The 18,102-nt window shown below is 53.7% G+C and overlaps 1 protein-coding gene across 1 annotated transcript in view; it reads left to right on the top strand.

Moving 5' to 3' along the window:
• Positions 1 to 5,057: 5,057 nt before the first annotated feature.
• The window catches only part of CDH22 (cadherin 22), a 135,375-nt gene continuing 122,330 nt past the window's right edge, over positions 5,058 to 18,102 (top strand). Inside the window, exon 1 of the mRNA XM_024238983.2 lies at positions 5,058 to 5,348. The gene's annotated coding sequence lies outside the window, so the exon portion shown is untranslated. The remainder of the gene's footprint in view (positions 5,349 to 18,102) is intronic.

Raw genomic sequence — 18,102 nt, 5'->3', positions numbered from 1 at the left:
GGCCTGGGCAATAGCCACTGTCCATGGTGCTGCCGTTGTGCTTAGGCCCTGGATGGAGTGCCAAGTTCCCAAGGCTTGGAACTTGGCAGGTGCTGGGCTCCTGCTTTTCCCACCTGGCCCCACCCCAGCCCACCACAGACAAAGTAGCCTTTCCATTTTCTAACCTCGGCACCTTTCCAGCATTTGCATTCATTCATGCATACCTTTAACAAGTATTTATTGAGCATCTACTATGTGCTGCATTCGGAGGATAGTGCAGTGAACAAAACAGACTCAATTCTTAAGCTCCTAGAACTTGTGTTCCATCCCTGCACCCACTTCCTTAAGGAAAAAGAGGGGAAAGGAGAGGAAGGAGCTGGCCTTAAATTCCTGTTCATCCCCTGACTTGGTCTGAGTCGTCCAGCAAGTCACTTTCTCCCCTTAAACCTTAGTTTCCCCAGCGGTAGCATGGGGATGATAACCCTGTTTTGTGAGTCGTTGCTGCTATTCTTCTTATTAATTACAGCAAACGCTTATTCTAAGTGCCTTACGAGGATTGCTCATCCAATCTTCCTCATCTCTATTTTACTATAAGGAAACTGAGATGTGGAGAGGTGAAGTCACTTGCCCAGGGTGACACAGCTGGCAAGTGGCGGTGATGGGATTTGAACCCAGGCAGTCTGGCTGCGGGATCTGCGAGGATTAACGCGATGAGGTGGAGGTGCTTAAGGGCGCAGCGGCCTCGGCGCCTGTGGCTCCCGCAGGCTCGCCCCTCCCCCTCCTGGCGCCCCCAGCCAAGGGCGGCCTCCCCGTCCCCTCGAAGTCCCCTCCCCAGGGAGTCTCCTCCCCACGTAGTCCCCTCCCCCTCCCTGCGGTCCCGTCGGCCCCGGCGGAGAAAGCGGTCTCGCAGAGGCGCAGAGCGCCGTGAGTCCCCGGTGGGGCGCCCTCGTTCGGGTCCCGGGTCCCTCTGGGGAGGGGCTAGGGTGTGCCCCGGCTGCTCCCCACGCCCCCCGGCGGGCTGGCGGCCCCGTCCCCGCGCTGACATTTCTTTGGTTGTTCATGTCACGGCCCTTCAGTCTGCGCAGTTTTACAAATGTGCTGGCGAGATGAAAGGCGCCGGGAACAGCGACTGGAGAGCAAGTTCGGAAAAGCTTTTAACTTCCAGCTCCCACAGACAAAGCGGGAGGAGGGGGAGGAAGGGAGGGAAGGGAGGGGAAGCACAGAGTGGGGAGAGTAGAGGAAGGGAGCGGGAGGAGGGGAGTGGGAAGGAAGGAGGGAAGGAGGAAGAGGAGAAGGAAATGTGGGGAGAAGAGAGAAAGGGAAAAGGGGCGGTGGGGGTGCGGGATGAGGACAGAGAGAACCAGAGTGGGACAGGCAAGAGGGAGACAGAGGGAGACTGGGTGCCCCGAAGAAACAGAGATGGGAAGAGACAGAGAAACAGAGAGACGGAAACAGACACGGAGGCAGAGAGAACAGGACAGAGGGAGGGGGAAACGGAAAGAGAAAGACAGACGCAGGGACACGGCTAGGAGATAAGCAGATCGGGAGAGGGGAGTAGGGTGCTGGAGAAGATGTAGGGGCAGGTAGCAAGAGACTGACACCCATTCAGAAACAGTCAGAGAGATGAGAGACACTGAGAGGGAGGAGACAGAGACTGGAGTGGAAGGAGTCGGAGAAGCGAGGACAGATGGACAGTGCATGAGAAGGTGACAGACAGATAAAGAGATGACAGAGAAGTGTAGAGGAGAAGAGGAAAACAGCCAGGGAGAATAGCAGAGCCTGGAGCTAAGAGCAGCCTCCCCATCCCCAACACACACGAGTGTACTCACACACACACATATACCCTTCACTGACCCCTGCTCAAACTCGCAGGCTCCCTGGAGCAGACCCTGCTGTTAGGGCGTTCAGACTAGAGCAGTGGCTCTCAACTGGGGGTGACTTTGCCCTTCAGGAGACATTTGGCAATGTCATGACACATTTTTAGTTGTCACAACTGGAGAGGGGGTGTGCTGCTGGCATCTAGTGGGTAGAAGCTGGGGATGCTGCTAAGCATCCTACATGGGACATGCCCAGTGACAAATAATTATCTGGCCCAAATGTCAATAGGGCCAAAGTGGAGTGACCCTGGGCTAGAGAGAGAGAAATGCCCGTGGACCCAGATGACTGCTCCAGGGGAAAACATGTCCCGTGTGCCAAGACAGGGCTGTGCACCCTTCTGATGGAGTGGGAAAGATAATTCTCACAAGCGCCTCCTCCTGGAATCCTTCCCTAGTGATGCCTCTCTCCCCAAGTCCTTCCTCATCCTACCCAATCCCTGGAGGAGTGGTGTCTCCCTTATTTGTAGACTCACCACACGATATAAAAAGGCACAGGTTCAAACTCTAACTGCAAAGCACTTGGCATTTTATTTGCCCAGAGGCAGTATGGCACACCAGTTCAGTGTGCAGGCTTTGGCCCCAGCCTGCCTTGGTTTGAATCCCAGCTCTGCCATAAACTAATTGTGTGACCTTGGGCACGTTTCATAGTTGCTCTGTGCCTCAGTTTCCCCATTATAAATTTATAAATTTGTTGAGAGTAAAAGGAAATTATCTGTGTAAAACATTTAGAAGAAGGCTTGACACATGGCACAGGTTCACTAAATGTTAACTATTGTTACTATCATCTCATTTTCTCTTCACATCAATGCTGCAGGAAGTGGCTTGCCCATGTGTCACACAGTCTGCATGGGGCATAACTGCTCTCAGAGCCCAGGCCTGTGCAGTTCTTCCTCTGTCACACCACACTGCCTCTTGCTGCACCTGCCACACTGCAGCAGAAGTCCCAGCTTACCTTCTCCCAGACCAGAGTGAGAGGTCTGACCCAGGCCCAATGCATCAACCTGATCTCTCTACTTGCCGTCTGAATGATCTTGCTATTTCAACACTGCGTCTCAGTTTCCTCATTTGTAAAATGGGTGAATACTAGTATCTGATTATTGTGAGGACTTAAAAGCAAAACTATGGCACACAGCAAGTGCTCAATAAACATTCAACGTGTTCTCAGAGCCTAGCCATAGTGCTCACAACAGAGTGGACGCTCAGAGAAAGTTTGTTGAAGGAAGAATTGGAAATAATGGTAGAATGAGACTGAAAATAGGAAACATTGGGGTGGGAAACCCTGAGGGCCTAATAAAGAGTCATGGGGAGCTGGGTGCAGCAGCACATGCCTGGTGTCCCAGTTACTTGAGAGGCTGAGGCAGAATGATCATCTGAGTCCAGGAATCCAGCCTGGACAACATAGTGAGACCCCCACCTCAAAAAAAAAAAAAAAAAAAAAAGAGAAGAGAGACCAGAGCAAAAGAGAAAGATGTGACAACAGTTCATTCAATAACATTTATTGAGCACCTACTGTGTGCATGCAGATGTGAGAGCAACAGTGTCCCAGGCCAAAACAACCTGTGGACAACTAAGTAGGTCTGACTCTGGAGATGAACAGCACACACCAGGGCCTGGAGGAAGAGGCAAAGAGGAAGCGGGAACTGGAGCAAACAGCAAAAGTGAGTCAGAGCGGGAGGAAAGAACCAAAAGTGAAGAGATGCATCTGGAAGCCTGGCCTCTGGTCTCTGAAAGCATGAAAGAGTGGAGGCTAAGAATAGAGAGGAGAGGGGAGGAGAGAGATGGAGACAAGGAAGACAATAGAAAGGCAAGGCTGGAAGAGATCAATGAAGGGAAATAAACCAAGAGAAGGAGGTAGGGGAGGGAACAGCCTGGCACAGTGGAGAATACATCTCAAAATAAATAAATGAATGATGGAGTTTAGTAGGAGGGACCAGAGGGGCAGCCAGCAGGAGAGGTGATTCCAGTCATCAGGGAGAAGGACTAGGGTGTGGAGATGAAGATGGAAATTGGGGAAGGAGGCGAGGAGGAGAGGATAGGGGTGAGGTAGAGCTGGGGGTCCTGGAGGGCCCTGCCCCCTCTTTGCCATGAACTTCAGCAGCTGATTGTGGGTGATTAAATGGCTGGTCATTGGCAGCTTGGCAGGACAGAGGTCTGCAGCTGTCCAGTCTCCTGTTATCCTTCACGCACCTATCTGGAAGCCATGGGGAGTGGGGGGGGGGCAACTCCTAAGGGGACCCACAACCCAAGACAAAGGGTGGGGCTATGGGAGTCACTGGTCCTATCTTACCATCAATAACCTCATATTGGGAACTCAGAAGTGGGGTGGGAGGGTCTCCTCCATTAGGCCTCATCCCAGAGAGATGAGGCAGTAAGGAGAGCCAGGCAGCCAGGAGAAAGAAACAGGGCCAGGTGGAAAAAACACCAGGGAGCAGACCAGCCGGATTTTTAAAAGAACAGAAAACCGGACCAGCAAGGAGTTTCTGGGCAGCGGAAAGATTTTATTGGGAGACTTCTCCGGGTCAAGGTGGCACCAAGTTAAGGATGGAGGTGTCTTGTTTTGCCTGCTTACTTTGTTGGTTACAAGGATGTCCAGGGGGACCCTCCAGAAGAAAAGCCCTCAAGTTTCTCTCCCGGGGACACCCGACCTCCCATCTGCCTGGAGACTCAGCCCTGGGCACCGGGTCTCTGTCCACCTCAATGCACAGTGACTGTTTCTGAACTGGCAGACCTGGTCTGTGCAAGGGGTCTTTCTGGGCAGCAAGCCAGGGGCGGCCACTGGAGAAGCCTGCTCCTACCCTCGCCTGCGCCCCCGCTCCTCTGAAGGCGGCCTCCCGTAGTAGTCAGGGGGCGGAAATGGGAAGCCCTATTCGCAGTAAAATCAGGTGGGGAAATAGGCTCTGGTCTCAAACTGCGGCCACCTGGGGAGCTGCCAGGCGAGGAGGTAGATGGTCCCCCTCCTGGGGGCGCTCCCTTCGCGCGGATCTGGGGTTGGAGGAGGGAGGGGCAGTCCTCTGGGGGGTTTCCTGGGACCGGGCCGCCCGAGAGAGGGAAAGGCTGTCCCCTCCTGGTGTAGGAGGGGCGCGATCCGGGGGGCGGGGGCCGGGGCTCCCCGGCTGCCGGGGTCCGGGCCCGGCCGCCGCCCGCGGCTCGGCGCTGCGCGGCGCTTCTGCCCCGCGGGCGCTGCATTCTCCGAGTCTCCACCAGAGGCTGCGGGAGGAAGGAAGGGATCCGTCCCTTGCACACTTCCCCCCTAGTCAGACACGCACACTCCCTCGCTCCCGCTCGCTCGCTCACTCCCTCGCTCTCTCGCTCTCTCGCTCACACACACGCGCGCACACGCCGCCGCGGCTCCCCCTCTCGCTCCCGCTCTCCCTCCGGCTCCTGCGGGCGGCCGCGGGGCTCCGGACTCGCCCGCCGCCCGCGCCTGGGCTCCCGCCCCACGCAGCGTCCCGAGGCGGCAGGACTGGGGGGAGCCCCGGGCCGCTCCCCGAGGTAAGAGCGCGGGGTGCCGCGGGAGGAGCAGCCGGATCGCCGCCGAGGGGAGGCTGCCCGGCAGGGAGGGAGCCCCCTGGCCGGCGGGAGCGGCCGGGCAGGCGGCGCGTGGGGCGAGCCACCAGCCGCAGGAGGAGCCGGGGTGCCTGCGCCTGGCCATGCGCGCCCCCTCCTCTCGGCCGGGCGGGCGGGGAGGGAGTTTCCCACGTCCAAACTTTCCCCGGCGCGGAGCCGAGCAGCCTCTCGGCCCGAAGCCCGCAGCCCCCACCCGTCCCCACAACCTCGTCCGCCGCGCGCCTGGGAGCCTCCGGGACCCCCGCGGGCTGAGGGGTGGTAGCGCCAGGGGCCGAGCCGGCGCGCCAAAAGGGGCTGGGAAGGTGGCGCACAGCCCTGACGCGAGGGCTGGGACCCAGGCGTTCCCGGTTCCCCCACCCTGCTAGCGGGGCTCGGCTCCTCGGCCCCTCCCAGAGGCGGGGTCCGGGGCCGGGAAATACCGCACGGCGCGAGCGTGTGCGCGCGGTGTGTGTGTGCGAGGTCGTGCCGCGTCCGGGGACACCCGGAGGCTGACTCCAGCCGCGGCGACACGCACGGTTCTGGCCCCCTCTGAGCCGGGGAGCCGGCCCACAGGGACCCCTGCCGGCCCCACCGGCTCGACCCCGCTGCCCTCTGGCCGTCGGGCGGGCTGGCGGTGAGCAAGAGCCAGCGCTGCTCTCTTCCTTAGGACCCGACTCCGGAGACACCGTCCCCGCTGGGGAAGAAGGACGGGGCCCCCGACAGCCTAACGTCAAAAGAGAGCTTCACTTAGGGCTAACCCTCGGGGGCCGCGGCGTTTCCTGGGAAGAGTGGACTGCGTGGGAGCGCGGGGTGCCGGGCAGCCCTGGGTGGGCACAGTGTGGACCCATCTCGCTCGCGCCTCCCCGCTGCCTCTTCTCTGGCACTGTCGGGCCCTGTCCCAGGCAGGGCTGCAGCGGGCGGGGCTGATCCAGGGTCACCCGAGGTCTCCCCGAGGTGCAGGGCACCCCCTTGCGGCGGGCAGAGAAGCTGCTGTTTGAAATTGCTCCGGTCTTCCGAGGTGCTCGCTCCTCGGAACCTCTTCTCTCCCAATCCTTCGGGCGTCGCCAGGGTTGCGCATGCCAGCTTCTTTTTCCGTGGGGCTGATTCCAGCACTCCCCACGTTTCTGGGGCTGGCCAAGGTGCCCCCGGCACAGGCAGTGGCTCATTTGAGGGCTTTGGCTGTTGCCAGCTCTCTCTGGCCCCTCCACCCAGGCTCAGGATCTCATCCTCTTCTCCCACTGGTCAGCGCCAATACCCTATATCAGCATCACCACTGCCCTAGGGCTCAAAGCCTCCTCCCTAACTACCATGACTCTCTGTCCTTCATTTGTATCCCGTATATGTGTCCATCAGTGCCCACTCCGTCCCCCTCAGTTGCCCCTAGTCTACATCCCTTGTTGAAACTTGGCCTCTACACCCACAGTGACATCCTTTGGTCTTTGCCCACCAATGACCATTTCCTCGTCACCCCCCAACCCCGACCCATCTTCTATCCTGTCTGCCTCAGTTTTTCTGTAGCACTCACCTGTTCCCTGCCCCAGCCATTTCTCTACTTCACCCTTATTTCCCTCCTTGTCTCAGTGTCTGGGACACTCCTCTTTCATTCCTCCTGGAAGGGAAGGGTATTGCCAACATTTAAACACTGCTTGCTGGAGATGTCTGTGTGCCCTTCCGGGTCCACCACTGCCAATGCCTCGGGGGCAGGTACTTTATAAAGCCAGCCAGGTGTCTCTCAGCTAAGGTGCACCTGTACCTCTTGGGTGGCCCCATCAGGGGACCCCTGGAGACAAGAACCCCTTTCCGTATTCCTAACTGTGAGCAGCACATTGGAGACCACCTGGGCTGCCCTGTTTTCCATTTTCAAGGATTGGCAACAGCAGCCCGAGGTCACATGATAAGCTATACCCAGAGCCAGAATAGGAACCCAGGTACCTTGACTTCCAGGCCTCACCAACGCTGCTTATGTGTTGGGTAGGCCTGGGGCAAAACAGAGCCGTTTCTTGGCTTCACGCTGCAGGCAGGACAAGAAGACACTTGCTTAAATTCAGCATGAGGTATTCAAGTTAGACCCCCAGTGCTCCCAGGCCAGTGCAGGAGGAAAGCTGTTGAATGCCTTTAGCAGAGAAGCTGAGTAGCAGAAGCAGAGGACAAAGTTTGGCCCCTAAAAGTGTGTTGTGACCTCCGGGTGAGTCACAGCCTTTCTGTCAAAAGAGTGGCTGTGATCTCTGGATGTTTCTGGTCGTGCTCTGGAATAATCATACCTAGAGGTTGGAACCCCCAATGCCCCTGCTGCTTCCCCAGGCACTGGTCTTTCTGAGAGCTTTGCAGGAGCGCTGCATTCTGAAGCCGTCTGACAGGGGCCGGGACATAGCTGGGGCAGGGAGCCCAGGAGGGCCCGTCTCCTCCTGAGTTGGCAAAGTTCGGAGCAGCCAGTTTATTTACCACATGGGAGATAAGAGTCAGCCAATTAAACTTCCTCTCCTCTCTCTCTCTGTTCTTCCCCCTCCCCTTTTTCTTCCATCAGGAAGCTCCAATCTGAAATGCAGCCTCAGGTAGAGGGAGAGAGAGTGAATGATTTCTGTTTATATAACACGGGCAGCAGCTGGCACTGCATGGCCTGGGAGGGAGTGAGAGAATAGAAGACCCTACGGTGGTGACGGGGCTGAGGCCTCAGGGCCGAGGACTTCCTCATTCCTCCCCATAGCTGAGCCAGGAAGGGTGCTAGGGGCTGGGGACCAGGTGGGGAAACAGGCTGAGAGGAAACCCAGGCCTCAGGTCAGGCTCAGAGAGAAAAGCCTCATGCCCCCCGCAAGAGTGGGCACACCCTCCACCCCGGGTTCCTCAAAGCACCTTTAAGTTGGAGCTCTCAACTCAGGGCCTCTCCTTTCTACAAACTTGTGTTTTGAATCTGGCCTCTCTAGAGAAAGCCTAGATATTTCACCACCAGGACAGGCTCTGACCTCAACTTTTCATCAGGGCAGTGGGCATGATGGGACTGTCTTTCTTCCCATGGAAGAGACAAGGCCTAACAAGAAAGTTGTCTGTGGAGTGATTTGAGCTCTGTGTATCTGGCAGGAGGGACATTTTCTCATTGTTGATGATACAGAGTGGCTACTTTGAAACAGACATGCAGGACAGGAAGGCTGGAGGCATGGCTGTTATATGCAGTTGGGCAGGTTGTTGACTGTCCAAGGGCGTTTAATGCAAGAGGAGAGCGGGGACTGAAATCTATTTTAAGCTCCACTGTCCAAGTCAGGTGCCCCAAAGACAGGCTGTGCCTGCCTGGAGGAGGGGGCATCTTTCTCTAATTTGCAAAAAGGCTTCATATACTTACTAGCCATAGGTCTATGGGGCTGCTTACCCCCAGAAAAGGATCCCTTTTTTTAATTACTCTAAAGGTGGCCCATCTGGGGGTTAAGGATATACTCACTACTCACTCCTTAGCTCAGTTCTCTCACAATGGGCACACACCTTTCCGAATATGTGGGTCTGATTTCAAACACATGAGGTGCAGCAACCTGGAGGAATTCCCTTCTTCCCCCACATTTTCCTCCATGCCCCATCAGCAGTCTCCTTCCTGCTGTCACATTGGGATTAGGCTGGGAACTTCTTGCTTTGTCGTCAGACCCACAAGCCTTCAGCCATCCACTTGTTACCAGCTCTTTCCTGTGCATAATATAAATAGATGATTAAGCGCGTAGGCATTGGAGTCCAACCAGCCTGAGTTTGTGACTTGCTGGCAAGTTACTTTACCTCTCTGAGCCTTAGTTTCTTCCTCTGTGAAATGGAGGAAAATGTAATACCTGTCTCATTGGGTTGTTGTGAAGATCAAATGTGCATGAGCATGTATGGTGCTGAGCGCGATGCCTGGCACATAGGACACCCCACACATAAAGCAGTATTGTTATTGTTCATATCCCTCTGTTTATATTCCTTGGTTCCCATGGGGTAAAGGCAACAGTTCCTCCTTGTTTGGTTTTGCACATGATCTTAGCTGCCTGCACCCCTGCAGGAGGGGAATTGAGTTAGGACGACCAGGATCTATCTCTGACTTCAGGATCCTTCTTCCTTTGCCTTGAGGAAGATGGAGTCCCTGCATGCAGCCGGCAGTGTGGGAACATGTTCTAGAGTCCCATGGATTCAAATTTCATCCTAATCTCTACCTTTTCTCCCCTCTCATCCATCTCGCGATCCCTGCTCCAGCTCAGACCTCACTGGCTCATGCCTAACCTGTTGTGGCAGCCTCCTCCCTGGCCTCCCAGCCTCTGATACCCTCCCGCTGCAACCCCTGCGGCAACCAGAGCGATCGTTCTCTAACACAGGTGGGATCGTGTCACTGGCTTGATTAAAACCCTTCCATGGCTCCCCATTGCCTACTGAATTAAGTCCAGACTCGGCACTATGACATTCAAGGTCTTTGTAATCCGTCTGCATCCTCCTTTATCTCCCACTGTGCCTCCAATCTGACACTCCCGCATCCAGCCCCACCTGCCCTTCCACCTGAACAACCTTTCCTGAAGATATTCCAAAGCATTAAGGACTCAACCCAAATAGCACCTCTTCCTTGCATCACCCATCCGCCTGTCTGACCATCTATTCATTATCCAGTTTAAAATATATATATACATATTTACATATATACATAAAGCATTACTATGTGTTAAGCCTCGTGCTGTATGGTAGAGACACAATGGTGAGCAAGCAGCCTGAATCCCAGCCGACAGGAGTCTGGTGGTCCAGGGAGGAAGATGAACAATTCTCATAACTGTGACAGCCAGTGGGCGGGGCAGCAGAGGCTTCTAGGAGGAAGTGATGTTGAGGCACTCCTGCAGGCTGTCTCGCAGTTATCTATGGGATAAAGGGGGGTAGGGAGGAACAAGAGCAGGGAAGGCAGCCTCCAGGCCAAGGGGTACCAAGGCCCCAAGGAGGGGAAAGAATAGCAGAGGAACTGAGATTTCAGTTGGCTGAAGTAGAACACACAGAGGTTGGGGTTCAGGGAGTGGGAGTCACGGGAAACCAGGCCAGTGAGGTGGGCAGCAGCCAGGTCCCGTGGGTCTTGAAAGCAACACAAGGGGCTTGGCCTTCATCCCGAGAGCAGTGGGGAGCCACGCACAGGTTTTCAGCAGGGGAGTGGCGCGTGGAGATTCGCCATTAGAAGCCTCATCCTGCTGCTGGGTGGGGAAGACCAGATCCTGGGCTGCTGGTGTCTGGGTCTGAGGCATGGAGGGGGGCTCACTCGTGAGGATTGTGGGAGTGGAATGGACAGGGCTAAGTAACTGTGTGGGCATGGGGGAGAGAAGGGGTCCCCATTCCTGGCTCGGGAGGCTGTGTGGGTCGTGAAGATGAGAAATGAAGAGGAGAAGGGCTTTTAAGAAGAGGTGAGGACCAGCTGTGGACAGGTCGAGGGTGAGATCCTAATGGGATACATGAGTGGGGATGCTGGATGGATAGTCATGCAAAAACACCTAGGCCCACTCAGAGAGTTCTGGGCTGGAAATAGAGTTTTGAGGCCATGAGGAAGGAGGAGCTCCCCATCCAGGATGAGTCTGTAGAATGGAAAGAACCTTGAGGCATTCTCAAGGTTCGGGGACGGGTTCATCCCCGGAAGCCTTCTTGGACCCAGCCAGGCACATGTGACTCCTGTCTATATTTTGAACCTCTGTAGCAATTAGTTTAGTTTTCTTTTCTCACTGCCTGCCTTGTGTCATCTGCAGCACATTAGATCAGTGTTTTTCAACTAGGGGCAATTTTGCCCCCCAGAGGACTCTTGGCAATGTCTCGAGACATTTTTGGCTGTCACTACTGCGTAGAAGGCTGCTGCTGTCATCTGATGGGTAGAGGCCAGGGATGCTGCTAAACCGCCTACAACGCACAAGACAGTCCCCCCCACCCCACTGCAAAGACTCATGTAGCTCAAACTGTTGATAGTGTGGAGGCTGAGAAACCAAGCCCTGTATGAGAAGATCTTGAAGGCAGGTGCTGGGCTTTTTCATTTTTTCCTCTCTAGGGTCTAGCGTGGCATATGGTACAAAGCTGCACTCCATTCACTGAATTAAATTTGGGTGTGAGGAGAGGGGGCCTGAGGCCATGCAGCCTTGAAGTCTGCAAGACTACGGCCCAACTCTAACCAGGGTTGCCTGGCCTCTCCCCAGAGAGCTGGACCATGCTAATACACAGGTACTTAGAGAGGAGAGAAGGATGCACCGGCTGGTGGGGAGCTCCTGTCCAGGAGCCCGGAAGTTCAGGGCACATTGCTGTGTATAGTTCACCAGCCTCATTCTTTCGTTGTCTTATTAACTTCTGTTGTTTCTTTATCACTCAAGTTGATATAATATATATATTATATATATATATTTGAGACGGAGTTTCACTCTTGTTGCCCAAGCTGGAGTGCAATGGCGCAATCTTGGTTCACTGAAACTTCTGCCTCCTGGGTTCAAGCAATTCTCCTCCCTCAGCCTCCTGAGTAGCTGGGATTACAGGCGCCCACCACAACGCCCGACCAATTTTTGTATTTTTAGTAGAGACAGAGTTTCACCGTGTCGGCCAGGCTGGTCTCGAACTCCTGACCTCTGGTGGTCCACCCTTCTTGGCCTCCCAAAGTGCTGGGATTGCAGGCATGAGCCACCGCACCCAGCCTTATATATACATATATATTTTTTTTAATAGGCAAGTTACAGATAAACAAAATGAGAAAATGAGAAACATGACAACCTACTGATTAGGTGCACGGGCTCTGGAGCCAGACAGAGCAGAGTTGAAGTTCCAGCTCTGCCACTTAATAGCTGAGTGAGCCTCTGTTTCCTCATCTAGAAAATGGTTTTAACAAAACCTACCTCTAAGGACTCTGGAGAAATGAAGTAACACAGACAAAGCACTTAGCACTGCACTGGGCTCATATGAAATATTTAATACAGAGTGATTCTCCGTGTGTGTGTGTGTGTGTGTAAATTTATATATATGTATATATGTATGTATCTTTTTATATATGAAAGCATTTTTAATTAGCCATAATTTTACCACCACTTGGCTACCATTTCAGTGCATATCCTTCTTGACATATATAGATTTTTAAAAAATAAAAATGGCATCTTGCTTTATACATATGCCTCCGTAACCTGCTTTTTTCACCCTATAATATATTGTGAATGTCTTGCCATTTCGATAAATATACATCTACATCATCATTTTTTAAGAGCTGCATGCTTCTCCATTGTGTGGCTGCCCATCATTCATTTAACCAGCCCCCACTGTTGGACATTTGGGTTGTTTCCAATCCTTCGCTATTACAAACAATTCTGCCGTGAGCATCCTTGTACACACATCTTCACGCTCTTGTCCGTTGATTTCTTCAGGGACCACTTGGACGTTTTTGGCAGGAGTCGTGTGGCCCTGACCAGATTCCTCAAGTAGAAGCCCTTGAGCCAGCGAAGAGGGGGCTGGGGGGTCCCTGGGGAAGGGAAGGATGCTGGATGGCAGAGAACTGTTTTGGCTTCTGGAAAGTAGGTCCAGATGTTAACACCACAGACCCCTCTGCGAGTCAAAAAAGCAGAAGGCCTCGCCCCATATTCTTTGTTGTCACCGTAGTGCTTGCAGAGTAGGGGAGGGGAGCTGGGGAGGTGGAGTGTGTGTGTATGTGTGTGTGCACGCGCACGCACACGCGTGCTTTTTTGTGTCATGGGCAGAATGACAGGCACCAGGCAGGTGGGGGACATAAGGTGGATGGGCCCGGGCAGGCTGATGGATGGGAAGCAGAAGCAGGTGGATCCAGGTCAGCGGGCAGACAAGATGATGGGTAGGTGACAAGCCAGACAGGCTCAGGTAACCAGACATAGGACTGTGGACTCACAGCGGGGCCCACAGGGACCAGAGGCTGAAATTGCATATTCAGGGACAACAGAGAGTTCCTGGGAGAGGCAGCCCAGCCCCCAGGCCAGGAGGCTGCCAAGGCTTGCATCTTCTAAGATCTAAGTGGCTGTGTTTAGGGTTATGCATTTTTGAGTTGAAAGGGCCTTTAGGGACTGATGAGTCCAAGTCCATGATACAGAAGGGAAACTGAGGCCCAGGGAGAGGCTGGAACTTGCCCAGGGCCCTATGGTGTCTCAGAGCAGACTGAATCCTTTGCCCCTAGCTGAGTCTATTTCAGTGTCCATTTATTCAAATGACTTGAAGAGAAGGGAGATGGGTTGGCAGAGTGGGAGTGGGCTGGGAGGTCAGAATGAGCCTTGTCATGACTTTTCTCTGTCCACCCCACTCCAACAGCACTATTTATGACACACTACTGTGTGCTGCTGAGAGAACTGCCTGGCAGCCAGGCTACCAGGGTTCCCATCTTTGCCCTGCCACTTACTAGCTGAGTGAGCTTCTGCCTCAGTTTCCTCATCTGTACCTATCTCATAGGATTATTGAGAAGGTGAAATGAATTATTAGAAGTAAAGCACTTAGAACAGTGCACTTAGGCCCATATTCAGTGCTCTATAAGCTCTAGCTACTAATACTGTGCTATTTTGCCCTTATTATTATTATTATTATTTTATTTTTTTTAATTTTTTTTTTGAGACGGAGTCTCACACAGGCGTGAGTCACTGTGCCCTTATTTTTTTCCCTTGAATTCTGTATATGTTTGTATGCACCTGCATGCTCACACAAACGTGACTACATGAGCAGGCTGTGTACCTTGGAAGGCAAAGGTTGTGTCTCTCCTGTGTCCTAGCCCTCCCACCATCAGGGCTCTATTAGTCAGCTGGGCACATAGTAGGTGCTCCATAAATGCTCTTGAGGAAGTGACGCGCTTGACTCTGTCTGGTCGAAGGCACTGGGGGAGGCTTCGTGAGGGAGGCAGTATTTGAGCTGTGTGTTGAAGCTAGGATGACGCTGCTGCAGGTGGAGGTGTTTCCAGCAGGTGGAAAGAACATGAGCGAAGAGGAGGAGCTTGGCGAAGCCTTGGGTGTCAGCTGGTTGCCCCATTGACCAGGGCACAGAGGACATGGAGGGGAGGAAAGACAGAGAGGACCACAAAGGGAAGGTGCAACTGAATTCAGATGCGTGGAGCTCCAGGCTGAGGAATGTAAGCAATAGGAAGCTATTGAAGGTTGCTGGCTGGAATTAAGCTGTAGAAAGATCTTGCTGTTGACAGTGTTTTAGGATGGACTTGAAGGAAAGAGAAAGGAGGCAACAGACGGGGGCAGCTGAAATTGTCCAGGAGATAAGTCGGGTAGGGGCTTAATGAAGTTGTAGAGAACAGGGGCCAGGGAGAAAGGCCCCAAGGAAATAGGATCAACAGGACTCAGAGCTGCTTGGTTGTGGGAGATAAGGGAGAGGGAGGAATGAAATATGACAAAGTCTCAGGCCTGGTGTCTGGGAGAACTGGGGTCCATTAACCAAATTAGGGGAGCCTATACTTGGGAGATATAGGGGAAAATTGAGATGCCAGCTGAGATTATTCATCCAGCCAGCATCCCATCTAAGCCAGCCATCCATCCACTCATCCATCCACCCACCCACCCATCCATCCATCCATCCATCCACCCATTCATCAATCCATCCACTTATCCAATCCATCATCCTCCAGCCCACCCACCTCCATTTAAACATCCATCTGCCTGCAGTTCACCCCTCACCCACCTCCACCCATCTATCCACCCACCCGTCATTTACCCACACATGTATCACCACCTTTCTTTCCATCTTCTTACTACCCATCTCTCCACCCTCATTCACCCTCAAAATCTACCAACTTCTCCATCCATCCAAGATATATTTCTTGTGAGCCTACTATGTGCCAGGCTCTGATAAAATCTTAACACAGCATTTGAAGATACCCGATACTAAAGATAATGATTAGAAAAGCCAAGGAAAAGGACCAGAATGATTTTACCTAGAAGAGAGAAGTTTGAGAGGAGACTTTGTGTATTCAAAGCAATGAAGAATGGAATGAACAGTGGCCTGTAGATCAGCCTTTTTTTTCTATTTCCAGGACAGAACAGAGGAAATTGGCTGCACTTGCAGCTAGACAGATTGAGGTTGGCTGTGAGGGAGGACTACCTTATTGATCATTACAGGTGTCTGAAGTACTGACCTGATAATGCATTTGGGCTGTAGGAGGATATCAAAATCTATAGAGGTGACTTTGAGGAAATGGGTGCAGAGTGGGACATTTGTGGAGGAGTTAGTAGAGGGGGCGTCGGGATCTTGCCTCGAGGAGAGGTGGGCAGGGGGAGTGGTGGAGCAGAGGACCAAGGTGAGGGGACCATCAGGGGCACAGGGCTGTGTAAGCCAAGGAGACAAGCCTGTGGGTAGGATGGGTCAGCTGAGGTAGGGCACCCGGGTAGTGGGTCAGGGAGGAGATGGCTGCATTTAATCCCCAAAACAACCGTGGAGGAAGGGCCTTCCCACTCTCTCACTTCCACTGTCCCTTCATAAGCCACCATTTCTCTCCAAGCCCTCATCCTCTTGGAAAGCCCCGAGCCCCTCCCAGCACCTCTGTCCCCGGCGGGTTAGCTCCCATCCCCTCACTGAGCCTGCGCTCTCTTTTCTGAGCCTTTGTGCTCACAAACCCCAGCCCTGCAGCTGAGCCCCTGGCCAGATCCCCACCTCCCACAGAGCACCCGTCTCTTCTTGGAGTCCCCATCTCCTTGTGGAGGCCTGGTCCTCTCTCAGGATAGAGCCCCCAATTCCCCAGAATCTCCACAGAGCTCCTGCACCCCCTATGAAAGCTCTAACCCTCCACGGAGCCCCCACCCTTCCTGGAGACCCATCCCATCCCTGAGCCCCTGTTCCATCCCTGAGCACCTCCTGTTACTTAGCTCCTGGTCACCTTCTGGAATGCCTTTCCCTTCCAGAGCCCCTGTTCTCCCACAGAATTTCTGTCCCCTGAACTGAAGACTCATCTCCTCTCTGAGCCTGCATTCCCTCAAGGAGCCCTCATCCCTACTCACAGAGCCCTGACCTCCTCACTCAGCCCCTGCCCCTCCTGGAGCCCTCGAGCAGCCCTTGGCTTCGAGCCCTCATGCCACCCTCTGTCCCAGGGTACCAGCCCTTGAGGTCCGCGGGGCACCATCAGCCAGCAGTGGGTGGCCCCAGCTTAAAGTCATTCCCAGGTCTCTGCATCAACTCAGCCAGCTTCAGGCTGGGAAAGAAGCCCCTGGATTTGGGACCATAAGACCCTCCCCGCAGCCTGCCTAGTACCGTGGGTGGGCTTTTAGAACAGAGGGACTTGTAAGTCCCCGAGTGGGTTGGGCTGGGGGTGGAGACCTGCAGCTTTGGCAGCTCCGTCAGGCTCGGCTTACGGGCTGGGAGAAGCTGGAGACTCTTGCTGCTTCTGGTTAGAAAAACAATCACAAATTAGAGAAAATGCTTTGGGAAATTGCTCTGCTGCGCGAGAGGGAGGCTGCCTCAGGAGGGAGGGAAAGAGGTTCCTAAGACAGCAATGGCTCCCTATGGTCTCGCCTGTCAGCGCCAAACCATCTGCTTGGCGTTCAAAGCCCCATCTCATCATCTGACATGGTCACCTGATGAGCTCAGACACATACCCGCTAGGCCATTGCTCCAGGGCCCATTCCCACCTGCAAACCTTTGCTCACCTGGTCTAAGCCCTTACATCTATTCAACCTCGGCGTCCTGTTTCAGCCCTTTGCGAACCATTGTTACCTGTCTTGCCTCTCTAACTGGTCCATTGAGGACAGGAATCATGTCTTTTGCTAATGGCAGTCAGAGACAGACAGATCTGGGCACCAATCCCTATTGGATACATTTTAGCTGGATGGCCTTGGGCAAGTGTTTGACTTTCTGAGCCTCTGTTTACTGATCTGTAAAATGAGGAGTGTAAGACCTCCCTTGCTGGAATGAATGGGATAATGGGCACATAGTGTCCTCACAGTGGATACCAAATTAATGAAGATGCCCCTCCCTGCCTTACAGCCAGATCAGGACTTTGGGCTGTGAGAACCAGCATTGATCTACAGATGTCCACTTATTGGTAACATCCTCAGGTGCCTCTTCTCTTTGTATCTGTCTGCCACTCCCCTAGTGCGAAGATACAAAAAGACGGCACAGAAGTTTCAGGACAAGCACCTGGGAGGCTCCTGGTATAAAAAGATGAGGCAACAGGCCAGGCATGGTGGCTCACACCTGTGATCCCAGCACTTTGAGAGGCCGAGGCAGGAGGATCACTTGAGGCCAGGAGTTTGAGACAAGCCTGGGCAACATAGCAAGACCCCCATCTCAACAAAAATTAAAACATTAGCCAAGCGTGGCGGCACATGACTGTAGTCCCAGTTACTTCAGAGGCTGAAATAGGAGGATTGCTTGAGCCCTGGAGTTTGAAGCTGTGGTGAGCTATGATCATGCCATTGCACTCCAGCCTGGGTGACAGATTGAGACCCTACCTCTACAAATAAATAGATGAGGCAACAAAAGTTGAATTTTATGAGTCTTTTGACTATCAGGCAAGACTCAAGCTGGATCATCATCTATCAGGAGGAATGAGGATGGCAGCCCAGAGCTTGGATTCTGGAAGCTGGACTTGGGTTCTGGAAGCTGGACTGCCTGGGTTCTGCTCCCTGAGCTGCCCCCCTTCCTAGCTGCCTGTCCTTACACAAGTTACTTAACCACCTCAGTTTCCCCATCTGTAAAGTGGAGATGATAATCACAGTAGCTGCATTACAGGCTTGTGGTGAGAATGAAACAAGCTAATGTTTGT

The sequence above is a fragment of the Pongo abelii genome, chromosome 21 (genome assembly GCF_028885655.2).
Source record: "Pongo abelii isolate AG06213 chromosome 21, NHGRI_mPonAbe1-v2.0_pri, whole genome shotgun sequence".
NCBI lineage: Eukaryota > Metazoa > Chordata > Mammalia > Primates > Hominidae > Pongo > Pongo abelii.
The sequence above is the reverse complement of the archived record's forward strand: the minus strand, read 5'-3'. Positions and strand labels throughout refer to the sequence as shown.